The sequence below is a fragment of the Erinaceus europaeus genome, chromosome 21 (assembly GCF_950295315.1).
Source record: "Erinaceus europaeus chromosome 21, mEriEur2.1, whole genome shotgun sequence".
Taxonomy (NCBI): Eukaryota; Metazoa; Chordata; class Mammalia; order Eulipotyphla; family Erinaceidae; genus Erinaceus; species Erinaceus europaeus.
The window spans coordinates 17,654,747-17,668,176 of NC_080182.1; positions in this window are offsets into that span (position 1 = coordinate 17,654,747).

The following is a 13,430-nucleotide window of genomic DNA, read 5'->3' on the forward strand; positions in this document are numbered from 1 at the left end:
AGTGAGGTTTAGAGAAATTAAATAATTGAAATAATTTTCCAAAGTCACATAGTATCTGATTGTGGAGTCAGGATTTGAAATTATATTTGTTAGCTAGCAGGCTTGTACTCTCAACTAATCACCTCTCCAAAGCTAAGTCACCAGGGAAAGCAAGATGTGCACACTTTCAGGTTTTTATTGATACTGTGTCAACAAAAGCATATGAAGTTTTAACTATATAAACAAGCTAGCAAGATGTGAAGCATCAAATATTTAAAACTAAGCATCTGGAATATAAGTAAATACACAAAGAAAATATAATTCCTCTGGTGCGAAGAAGGGGTTATTATTCACAATGTGATGAAGACAAAACCAAGATCAAAGAGAGTGAGAGGCAGGCAGGCTGAGATGTTCAAGGTCATAGTGTAGTTGAAGTGAGATGTGAAGAAAAGTTAATCTTGTTCTAAAATCTTCACTGGGCCACAACGGTTACTAGTAAGGCTCTCACTTAAATTTGTCATGGAAACAGAGCAGAAATAAACTTAATGCTTAATAAGCAGGAATCCTGCTTATTCACCATATGAAGAGAATACAAGGTTGAATAAATTAGAATTTTTGTCATTTAAGATCAACCATCGTGGGGGCCGAGCATTGGGGTACCCCACCGAACACGCATGACAGTGCACAAGAACCCCGTTCAGGCCCCAAGTTCCCACCTGCAAGGGGGAAACTTCATGAGGGGTAAAACAGGTCTGCAGGTGCCACTCTTTCTCTGTCCCTCTCTATCTTGTCCTGTCAAATGAAGAAAAAAGAAAAGGAAGAGAGCTAGTAAGAGAAAGAAGGGGTGAATAAAAGAAAGGAAAGAAAGACGAAAAGAGATAACAACAGGAAAAAAATGGCCACCAGAAACAGTGGATTCATGTGTAGTCACTGAGCCCCAGAAATAACCTTGGTAGCAATAATAAATGAGTGAATGAATGAATGAATGAATGAATGAATGAATGAATGAATGAATAAATAAATAAATAACAACCACTGTGGTGTTGAAATTGATGTAAAGCCACAAAGGGCTTCACACCCCTGCCCCCACCTGGCGGGGGAAACTTCATAAGCTTGGCCCCAGCAATAATGACGTCAACAATAAAAAGGGACAGAGAGAGAGACACAGAGAGGGAGAGAGAACAAAACACAGGGAGGGAGAGAGTCTCTTGGCAGAGCAGCTGCAAGTCAGTAGCTGTAAGCTAAATGACATACTACTTAGTTTTGTTTTGATTTCTGTTTGTAATACGAGAGCTCTGATGGAATAAAAGCTTATTCCTTTAAGCAAGTGAGTTCTCATCTTTCTCCTTCTACTCATCCAGACTTAGGTTAGTGTTCTGTTTTTAAAACAAATACTTATGTATTTATTACATATGAGAGAGTGTGTGTATTTCACATGGGGCAGATAGAAGGAGAGAGAGAGAAATTAGAGCATTACTGTGGCACTTCCAACCGTGTGTTTAGCTGGAGTATAACATGTAAGAGTTGTTAACTCTTTGTCGATTTGCTTATTCTTTCTAAGTAATCCTGTACACCACTTGAGAGCAAAGATAGTATGGATTTATATAAATATGCATATACTCATTTTTAATATGTGCTTATGAGTTAACAATTGTGTCACCGTCACTAATAACTAATAACCAATGCTGGTCCACCTGTATAGAAGAGACTCAGTAAACTCTGTTTAGCTGCCTAAAGTAAATATTTGTTAGGGATGTGTTTCAGTGGTTGAACACATACTTTGCAAGTCTGAGGTCCCAGGTGTGATCCTAGATACCCTACGGACTAAGTGGAGCTCTGCTCTTTGTTTCATAATATAAATATTGGGATCTCAGAAGAAAAGGTGGACTCCCACAATTCTCCCCACTACAGAGTTACTGAGCAGGTGGGGCTATTGTGATATGTGACCTAGGGGCATGGAACTGTTATTAAAGAAGTTTTTGCTTCAGGGGTGTAATATTAAGTTACCTAAGAATCAAATAAGTATTGTTTGAAGCAAGAATGAATGAACGAACTAGTGAATAGAAGAGACAGGTTTAAGTGGAGAATGGGAACATGGCAGTCCTGAACCACAGAGCTATTTGGTATAGGTGATCAGAAAGAATATTGTTGCTGATGTATGAGTTTGGCTTGTGAATATTTCTTATAGACAATCAGAACTTTGGGACGGTTCTTTAAAGAGATGTCAGAGTTTGGAGATAGAGATTTAAAAGTCTGGTTTTTTAGATTATATCCTCAGGAGAAGAATTGCAGGGTCGTAGGGTAGGTCCATTTCTAGCCTTCTGAGAGTTCTCCAGAATACTACTCAGTTATTAAGGATGATGAATTCACTTTCTTCACCTCATCTTAGATGGAGCTTAAAGGAATCATGATGAGTGAAATAAGCCAGAAAGAGAAGGATTAATATAAGATGATTGGATTTATAGAAAGAAGTTGAGAAATAAGAACAGAAAAGGAAAACACAAAGCAGAACTTGGACTGGGTTTGGTGTATCACATCAAACTAAAGGACTCTAGGTACGAGGTGGGCTTTCAAGTCCTGATGCATGATAATGGAGGAGGACCTGGGGGTGGAGTGGGGTGGGGAGTGGTGGGGTTAGAGTGTTTTGAAGAAAACTGAGAAATTTTATACATATACCAATTGTATTTACTGTTTCCTATAAACCATTACTCCCCCAATAATTTTAAATAAAATAATAATAATAATAAAAAGATTTGAAAGTAATCTTTTCAGATGGACTCTATAGAGGAAATAGGAAGCAGAATCTGTCTTTACATAACAGCTGCAATGATATTTATTCTCTTCCTACATGTTGCCCTCTCTCTTTGCCCCTGTCTCCATCTCTTTCTGTTTTATCAGTGAATTGATAATGGTTTACATAATTATCAGTTATCAGGGGTATAGTTTCACACCACTGTCCTGTTCTAAATTCTTGGAAATTTTATTATGCAATAGACCATTGATATACATAGAAAGGATCAGGACAGGATGGTGAAATTTGAGTAAGGTAAGCCTGCATTCAAGTTACCAATTCTGTTGATTAAGGCTTTAGCTGTGTTACTTGGAACCTCAGGTCCCTTATATATAAAGTGAAAATAGTGATTACTACAGAGGATTGTTATGGTTATATAAAAGGTGCTACATGCAAATACCTAGTATTATACTTAATATTTCTAGTGATTAATTGAAGTTTCAAGAGCTCCATGAAGAAAGAGAAAGTGAAGAACAGGTCACCCGGAAATAGGCAAAGAAGAATAAAAAAAGACAATCTATGAAGGTGTGGTCAGAACAGAGGAGGGAATAAAGATTGAGTAGCTTCCTGAAAAATTTATAGTAGAACAGATCAGGAGCTGTGACCAGGAAAATAGCATAGGGATTGTACACCAACCTTGAATGCTGAGGCCCAAAAGTCTCAGGTTCGATTCCCAATACCAGAATATGTCAGATATAACAAGTATTCTTCTCTCTCTGTGTGTGTGTGTGTGTTTCATCACATTAAAATAAGGTGAATTTATCTCTGAAATAAAACAGATTTGTTTTTTTTTTAATATCAAGAGCTGAAAAGGCAGTTAAGGGGTTAAGGAAATAGCTCAGTTATAGAGTACAGAGTTTGCATGCATGAGGCCCCAGTTTTATTCCTGGCTCTGTATGTGCCTGAGATAAGTGGTGCTCTGGTCTTGCTCCTTAATTATAATAAGAGATCTTGGGAAAAGGACCTGGCTCATGGAGCTAACTCAGCAGAAGATCCAAAGACTTGTAAACACGAGATCCTGAGTTTAATCCTCAGCACCACCATGTACCAGAGGGATCTATCTTTATTTATTGGGTAGAAGCAGCGAGAAATGGAGAGGGAAGGGGGAGATAGAAAGGGAGAGAGACAGAAAGATACCTGCAGCCCTGCTTCACCACTCACAAAGCTTTCCTCCTGCAGGTGGGGACCGGGAGCTTGAATCTGGGGCCTTGTGCACTGTAACCTGTGCGCTCAACCAGTTGTGCAACCACCCGGTGCCCGGAATTCTCTTTTTCTTTTCTCTCTCTCATTAGTAAATAAACATTTTCAAAAGTTTAAAAAAATGAAAAAGGTATTGGTTTCTGCAGTGGGGAGAGGAATGGTGACATACAATACAATAGCATCAGCAGAACAAAGGCCTAGGCTTCTGTATACTTCAGCTGTAGGGAGAGTCATTAGAGGAAGCAAACAGTTGGCATTTTCTTATGCTTTCCTCCCTAAGCATTATATTAAGAAGGTATGATTCACCTATTGAAATTCCAGTTTCCTAGCTTTGTAAGTGGTGAAACAGTGCAGCAGGTATCTATGTCTCCCTCACTGTCTTCCCCCTTCCCTCCCAAGTTCTCTCTGTCTCTATCCAATAAGTCAAATTAAACACAAAAGAAATTCCCACTTCCCCACATCCATTGACCTCCCTTCTCTAGAAACATATGGAGGGGTATCTTATAATTCATCACCCACACTTAACTGTTTAAAGTAGAATATGTTGTTGAATGTTTTCCCTGGCTTTCCCCCATCTGTGTGACAGTTACATTTAAGTTCCAAGTTTTTCAAACTGCCTCATCTGATTTTTTTTACTGACATTGTTTGTATAGGTTGCTTATGCTCTGGTTCCAAATGAAAAGCCAAGTGTACAAAGGACATAATGATCTCGAGATCAATGGCTATCCCTAAAAATAGAAGAGATTTTTCTATTCAATAGATGAAAATGAAAGCATACTGTTAAAAACTACAGAGGCTTTCCCACCCTTACCTGATTTTCTGGTACTTTTCAACATGTATTTAGCAGGTCAGGAAATATCTAGTATTGTTATCTCAGAGTCTTTGAACTGAAAGGAATACAGTCTCCTCAAATCATAGGAAAAGAAAGAAAAATGGGGACTCAAACTTGATACTTGTGCAAAGTTGCAGTTATTTACCATCTGCAACTATCCTGTAACAGTCAGTAAGATTGACAGTCATGTGATCATGGTTAAATCCACTGTAAAAATGTAGTTTGCAAGTAGCCTTTAAAACTTATTACTATTGTTATTTCTTTGAAGATTGAGTTTTTCAAGATGAGATGCAAAGTCATTCTTAGGCCTTCACATAAAAGGTTTCTAATATTCATTCTCAAAAATTTATTTAATTCCTATTGTGTGCAAGGTACTGCATTAGGTAGGTCTTCTAAAACATACTATATGAGGGAATGACAGATTATTTCTGGTTAGAAAGCCAAATTATGAAAATGTAATATTTATTAGGCACTTGTAAGATAAAAGACACTTGCTAGTGTACCACCTCTGCAAGTTTTACACCTCCGTAAAATTTTTGGTTTTCTCAGCTGCTACAAGCATGATGCTAATGAGAACCGGGTCAGGAGTTCAATTCTTGACAGCTTAGTACGAGGAATGTTAATTCTGACCCACCATGTGTACGAAGCAGTAAGTTAGTTCTACAACTGAGAGGATTGAAGCTGGCAGAACTGGTGGTGACCCGCTGACCAGAGGACCAAATGAGTGACAGGACACAGCAGCCCAGTGTGGATTCCCAGAATTCTACCTGACTACAGAGTTACCAAGCAGGGGGACTTTTGGTATTTTTCTCCCATGGGTAGGAAGTTTAGGTACCATAATGCTCTTGGCCTCTCATGCTTTTACCTTCTCTGCCCTGGCAGAGGTATTGTATCTGCCTAAGGAATTTGGGAAAAAGAAACAAATCACTTGCCTCTTCCTTTTTTACCTTCTGGAAGCTAATGCCTGCAGAGTGTATGCAAGCAAAGTCAGCAGCAGCCTCACACAGTTGTGACTGAATAGACTTCTTAACCTACTAAGAATGTTCAGAAATGGCAAGACCTTTCGCCACAGGTATAGGCTGCTTCTTCTTCTAGCGTTTGCCCTTCTTCCGTAGCCAGTCAACAGCATCAGGTTGAGCCTGATGTAAAGTTTCGAGACCTCCTTTGAATCTGGAGAGGTGGCAGTCATTGACTATGTGGGTCATAGTCTGTCTGTAGCCGCAGGGGCAGTTCGGGTCGTCTCTGGCTCCCCAGTGATGGAACATAGCGGCACACTGGCCATGGCCTGTTCGATAGCGATTGAGGAGGGCCCAGTCATAACGTGCTAGGTCAAAGCCGGGTTGCCGCTTGCAGGGGTCTGTGATGAGGTGTTTGTTCTTTACCTCAGCTGACTGCCAACTCTGTTTCCTAGAGTCTGGAACAGAGAAGTTCAGTGTAGGCGTAGGGGACCAGATTGGGTGACGAGATGTCAAGCGTTGGACAGGGTGGGCGAAGATATCCGCGTATATTGGCAGGTCCGGTCGAGCGTACACGTGGGAAATGAACTTAGATGCTGCTGCATCCCGACGAATATCTGGCGGGGTGATGTTGCTAAGAATAGGCTGCATGTAACAAGACCAATTTTAACAGTAATAATGGTGGTATTTTGGCACTGATCAAGTCTAGGATGAGCTCAGCAGAGCCGATATTCTGGGTAAGCATCAGAAAGCCGAGCATGCTGAAAGAATCGCTCCGATATTGCCTGGGTAGCATGTGACTACTTGTAAAACTGCAATGCACTAGAACTTTTTCAGGTGACTTAGGAATTAATGTTCAGAATCCCTGGCAACCCTTGTATACATAACCTACATCTTTAACTTCAGCCAGGAAAGGTCAGGGGATACTTTATTATTTATTTATTTATTTTTACCTGAACACTGCTAAATTCTGGTTTATGGTGGTAACAGGGGGATTGAACCTGGGACTTCAGAGCCTCAGGTATTAGAGTCTCTTTGCATAACCGTTATGCTATCTCCCCCTGGGGGAGGGAATACTTTAAACATTGTCTAGAAAGGAGATTAGGCTTATGGCATAATTTTAATCAACTGTGTTGTTAGGTTGGAGGTGTCAGCAAAGATGTATAGAGAACCAGGATTGGGCCTTTTTAGCCTGTATGTAAGGTAAGGGAAGTAAATACTTTCACCTTCCATTGTCACTCTGCCTCCTCTGTGCTAAGGTGTACTAGCAGTGGATTCTAAAGACAGTTGCCCTCAATTTCTAAAGAAAAGAAAAACCTGGATGGAGGGGGTTCTTAAAATGCCTGCATATGTATCAGGGGGAGTGTCTCTGAAGGTGAGGCCTCTTGAGTCCACTGTTAACCTTCCCAAATCATGTCTGAAATCCCTTCGACTTTCTATCCTGAGGACAACAGCAGCAGTCTATTTATTGGTTTCAGTTGCTATGAAGTGACCATCCTCAGAAGTGAGGCTGTTGCCCTTAGCTACACATTTCTTTGTGGGCATAATCTTGTATCACACAGCACCAAATCAGCAGCTAGGCAAGGCACAAACCTTGATGAAATACTTTCCTAGTGTTAGTCTTCTTTTATAAGACAGATTGTGGCTAATTCAGCATAGAAATGATGCGTATCCTTTCTCAGTCAAAGCAAGGGCTGACTTTCACACTGCCCTCTTCCCTCACAGAGGGTTGCTTAACTTTTAAAAGATAAATTTATTTTTATGAGTGAAAGACATCAGAGCGATAGTTGTTCTGGAATATATAGTATAAGGGATCCAATTTGGGGTTCTTAGGCAGGCAAAAACCTGTGCTCTACCACTGAGGTATCTCTGGTTTCTGGGTTTTGTTTGTTTGTTTTTTGGCCTCCAGGGTTATTTCTGGGGCTCGGTGCCTGTACTACAAATCCAATGCTCTTGGAGGCCATTTTTTCCCATTTTGTTGACCTTATTATTATTGTTGTCATTGCTGTTGTTGTTGTTGTTGGATAGGACAGAGAGAAATTGAAAGAGGACGGGAGGGATGGGAGAGAAAGATACCTACAGACCTGCTTCACTACCTGTGAAGTGAACCCCTTGCAGGTGGGAAGCCGGGGGTTTGAACCGGGATCAGTCCTTGTGCTTTGCCCACATGTGCTTAACCCACTGCGCTACCGCCAGACCTTTGGTACCTCTGGTTCTGATTTTCTTGAATTCACTAGGCTCTCCTGAAATGTGTCAGTTAAACAATATCTTCTGGATAATTGCTTTCCTTATCCTACCTCCTGGGGGCAGGTGGAGGACTGTGGGTAATAGCATATGGAACATACTTTCTAGACTGTGATATTTTCATTGTAGTTGTTACTCTCTGCTTGGAGAAGGTCGTGCCTAGGTGTCTACTTTCAAGTCACAGGTCCCCTTATTGCCATCTCATCCCCTCCCTTCCCATTGATTCCACACATAGATATTTACATCCAAGCTAATTTCTGAGTATGTTTTAATTTTGAACTTTACTTTCTGTCTTCTGGCACCTGACCTCCTGGACCTCTGCTTTGTTTTGCACTTCATCTTCCATTTTGAGAGTAATCTTCAGCTTTAGCTATTTATTTCAGACATCGGCTCTTAATTTATGCAACTTTTCATTATGCACCAATAAGATGCTAGAGGGAAGGGGTGTCTTTTTGTGTCTGCCCTGAATCCATTTGCTTCTTTTTTGTCTCTTTTTCTTCAGGCAGTTCCAAATGCACCCCATGTCTGCTGACTTTTGAAAAGGCTGTAAAATTAAAGCTACATAATTATGAATACTATGAAAAAGGTTTTGACAACTTTTGGTGGCATTTAATTCAAGTTAAACTCCTCTCATTCAAAATAATAAGCATAATGTTACTTATTATGTAAATGAGGTGGAAAGGCAGATGTTTCTCATCCTGGTGCATTCACTGGAGACTAATATATACAAAAGCTGAGCAGGAGAGGCCATGTTCGACCTGGGAATTTGAATAAAGGTTGAGCAACAAGAAGGATGATTACTTTGGTGCTGTTCTGTCCAATAGGGGAGCCATGGACTCACTACCACACACAGCTATTTACATTTCAATTAAAATGAAATAAAATTAATGTTTCTCACATTAGCCATAACTCATGAAATCCATGGCAACATGTGACTGGTGGATACTTAGTGATGAGCACAGAAACAGAAATTTTCAACATTGCAGAAGGTTGTAGTGTAGGGACTGGGAGATAACTCACCCTTTACAGCACATACTCTGGAAGTCCTGAGTTTGAGCCCTGGCACCAAGTGGTCATATTTTGGATGGTGCCAGGGATGTTCAATGGGTGGTGAACAACTGCTATAGTGTCTCTCCTCTCTATGTTTCTCCCTTTAATAAATGAATGGAAGGAAGTTGGGCAGTAGCACAGCAGGTTAAGTGCATGTGGCGCAAATAAGGACCCCCGTTCGAACCCCCAACTCCCCACCTGCATGGGAGTCGCTTCACAAGTGGTGAAACAGGTCTGCATGTGTCTATCTTTTTCTGTCTTCCCCTCCTCTCTCCATTTCTCTCTGTCCTATCCAACAATGACATCAATATTAACTACAACAATAAAAAATCATTTAAAAAATAAATGAATGGAAAATTGACTATGGTAATGGTATTGGACAGGCACTATGCTTCATTACCACATTCAAAAAGAAAGTTCTGGAGAGAACCTTGGGGGCCTGGTGCATGATGATGGAAAGAAACCTACATTGGGTTTGAGAGTGTTTTGTAAAGCTTTCATGGGGAGATGAGAAATTATACCTAAGTGTCAACAACTGTACTATAAACCATCAAAACTCCAATAAAAGTGATTTTTAAAAGTTCTTTTGGAACTAGAGTTGCTAACCACAGAGGTATTCAAATGGAGGAGGAATACTTGTCATAATCCTCTTATCAGTTGGAACTTTATCCATCGAGAGTTTCTCAGCATGAGTGTAAATCTATAAACAAGTAAGAGATGATGGGAATCAGGTGGCTATTAAATGACATTCAAGGGACAGGGTGGTAGCGCACTGGGTTAAGTGCACATATTGTGAAGCAGAAGGATCCTGTTTGAGTACCTGGCTCCCAACCTGCAGGGGGGTCGCTTCAAAAGTGAAGCAGGTCTGCAGGTGGTCTATCTTTCTCTCCTCCCGTCTTCTCCTCTCTCAATTTCTCTCTTTCCAATCCAACAACAACAGTAAGAACAATAATAACACCACCACCACCAACAACAACAACAACAATGGAAAAAAAGATGGTGTCCAGGAGCAGTGGATTCATAGTGCAGGCACCAGGCCCCAGTGATAACTCTGAAGGCATAAAGGGGCGGGCGCTCAAACTTGAGCTGTGCTTCTTAGACTTGAAATAGACATTCACATGTCGTGGGGATTTGCAAGTACAACTACTCAGTCTATGGTGGAACCTGAGAGTCAGCATTCACCACTAACTCCCTGGAGATGTTGCTGCTGCTGTTGGTGGTCTGGAGTCCACACTAGAAGAATCAGCGCTTTAAAGCATAGACTTTCAATCCTGGTTATATACTGTAATCACCTGGGAAGGTTTAAAAACTACTGATGCCTGATCTCACCCACAGAGATTGGGATTTAATTTGTCTGGTTGGTATTGTGGGCACTGAAGTTTTTTTTTTTTAAACTCCCCAAGTGATTGAAATTAGAGAAGCATTGGCAGCAATAATGTGGGTCTGTTGAGTTTGAAGGTTAGTTGCGCTGGCTTTACCAGGAAGTCGGTTAGAAGTGCAGAGATACTAGGTCCCATGTCTTGTCATTTTAACAACACTCCCCCCACCCCGGAAACACACACCGCTATTTTTGTATAGTGTAAACTACTGTACTCTATAACTTTTGTTTTTTTCTACCAAGGGACTGCTCAGCTCTGGTTTATGGTGGTGCTAGGATTTAACCTGGGGTCTAAGTAAGAGTCTAAGGTATGAAAGTCTATTGCATAAATCACTGTGCTATCTCCCTAACCTACTAGATAGTCTCTTAAGAGAATAATTTATTGATCTATCTATAGGCTGTAAACAAATTCCCAAGGCAGACTGGGAGATAGTGTAGTGGTTTTACAGAGACACTTTCATGCCTGAGACACTAAAGATTCCAGGTTCAATCCCCAGCACCACTAGAAATCAGAGTTTAGCAGAGTTATGGTTAAAAAAAAAAGTTACTTAAGATAACAGGCTCTGCTAGTTCCTTAAAATATTAGGGCATATAATTTAGTCAAACTTATGCCAAATTCTTGAAATTTACTAGAATGACTTTGCACATATGCAAACAGAAGTTTCTTACACTGTCACAAAAAGTATCAATTATCTCAGGAGAGCAGGATCTGCACTTTCCAGTCTCAGATAGAAACATAAGAATATCCAATGTTTTAAAACAACTAGTTTCATAATTTCACATAGAATATATAATTGCAGATGAAGTGCTGTTTGCTTTCATTGCCTTTTGATTTTAGAAAATTTTATATTTCTAATTCATTACCAGAGATATATAACATTAATACTTAACTAATTTTTTAAAGCATTCTTTTTAAAATGTTTTATTATTTATTTATTTATTCCCTTTTGTTGCCCTTGTTTTATTGTTGTAGTTATTATTGTTGTTGTCGTTGTTGGATAGGACAGAGAGAAATGTAGAGAGGAGGGGAAGACAGAGAGGAGGAGAGAAAGATAGACACCTACAGACCTGCTTCACCGCTTGTGAAGCGACTCCCCTGCAGGTGGGGAGCCGGGGTTCGAACCGGGATCCTTATGCCGGTCCTTGTGCTTTGCGCCACCTGCGCTTAACCCGCTGCGCTACAGCCCAACTCCCCTAATTTTTTAAAACTTAATTTTTAAAAATATTTATTTATTCCCTTTTGTTGCCCTTGTTGTTTTTTATTGTTGTAGTTGATGTCATCATTGTTGGATAGGACAGAGAAAAATGGAGAGAAGAGGGGAAGACAGGGAGGGGGAGAGAAAGATAGACACCTGCAGACCTGCTTCACTGCCTGTGAAGTGACTCCCCTGCAGGTGGGGAGCCAGGGGCTAGAACTGGGATCCTTAAGCCGGGCCCTGGAGCTTTGTGCCACGTGCGCCTAACCCGAATACTTAACTAATTTATGTAATGTTTCACCATGCAACACTAAGAGGAATGAGATGGGAAATAGTATCCTGACTAAAATATTTTAAAGCCATGTTTCTTATCTTTTGAAGCAATATTTCAGGGGAGTTGTGCCAAAGATACTTTTAATGTACATAGGCTAACAATGTAATGCCTTAAACTACCATGATTCTCAAACTTAAATGTGGTTGGAATCAGAGATCTGATAAAATGCAGACAGACTTTGATGCAATAAGTGTGAGGTAGGGAGGGTCTGGGACATTGTTTCTAACAGTACAAGTGTCAGAATAATAATAATCCATCCACCATACTTTGTCCCTTCCAGTGAAATGAAATCTTTCCCAATTCCACAGTGGACAGACAGGTGGTCCAGTCAGCCATACTACCATTTCAGCAAAACTAGAGAACTAGAAATGTAACCAATCAGGTTGAATCTTTTCGTTTTGCAGAATGTAGCCAACCATATTATATCTTTCATTTTGTATTCATTTGCACCTTGGCCGCCTGGATTGGGCATGGAATGTAACCAATCCACTTCACCCTTCATTTTACTTATACCTTGATGACTCACAATGATCAATCTGCTTGCACATTACCCTTGTACCTGAGCACACCTGGTTAGTGCACCTTGTAACCAATCAAAATGTACCTTTTTCAAAAACGCCCTGTAGCTGCTACAGGTTTAAAAGGAATATCCAAATCAGGAGGATGGTCTAATGTGTCAGGAGTCAGCTGGATTCTACTGGCTTAATTAAAATATTTCCCTGCCCTCCACATGGTATCAGCCTCAGACTCCTCCTTTGGATCTCCTGCACCCTAGAGCTGAAACACATTGGAGCTGTAACACTCAGAGCTGTATCGCAGTTATTTCTGTAACACGAGGATACTTTTTTTCATATTTTATTTATAATTAGTAGACTACAAAATTGTAAGCTTATAGTTTATAGTTGCACATCACACCAATCACCAAAATTCTCCACTCTCCCAACTCCCAAAGATAACCACTATAATTGTCAAAAGCCTTAGAAACAGTTTGCTTTTTTTGTTTCTTTCTCAAGTTCATGTGTATAAGTTCTTTAGATTCCACATGAGTAAACTTTCTGGTAATTGTCTTCCATCCATTTTGTCCCAAAAGATACAATATCATCTTTTGACTACAGAGTATTTTTCCACGGAATATATATCCTGTAACTTCTTGAGCCAGTCTTCTGTTGATAGACATTTAGGCTGCTTCCACTGTTTGGTTATTCAGAATAACGTAGCTAAGAACATAGGGGTGTACATGTCCCTTCAAATTAGTGTTTTGAGAGTCTTTTGGATAAATGCCGAAGAGTGGTATTGCTGAAACAAAAGGCAATCCAGGATACTTTTTTATTTTATTTATTTTTTAAAATGTTTTTATTATCTTTATTTACTGGATAGAGACAGCCAGAAATCGAGACGGAAGGAGGTAATAGAGAGCAGCAGAAACAGAGAGACACCTGCAGTCCTGTTTAACCACTCACAAAGCTTTCC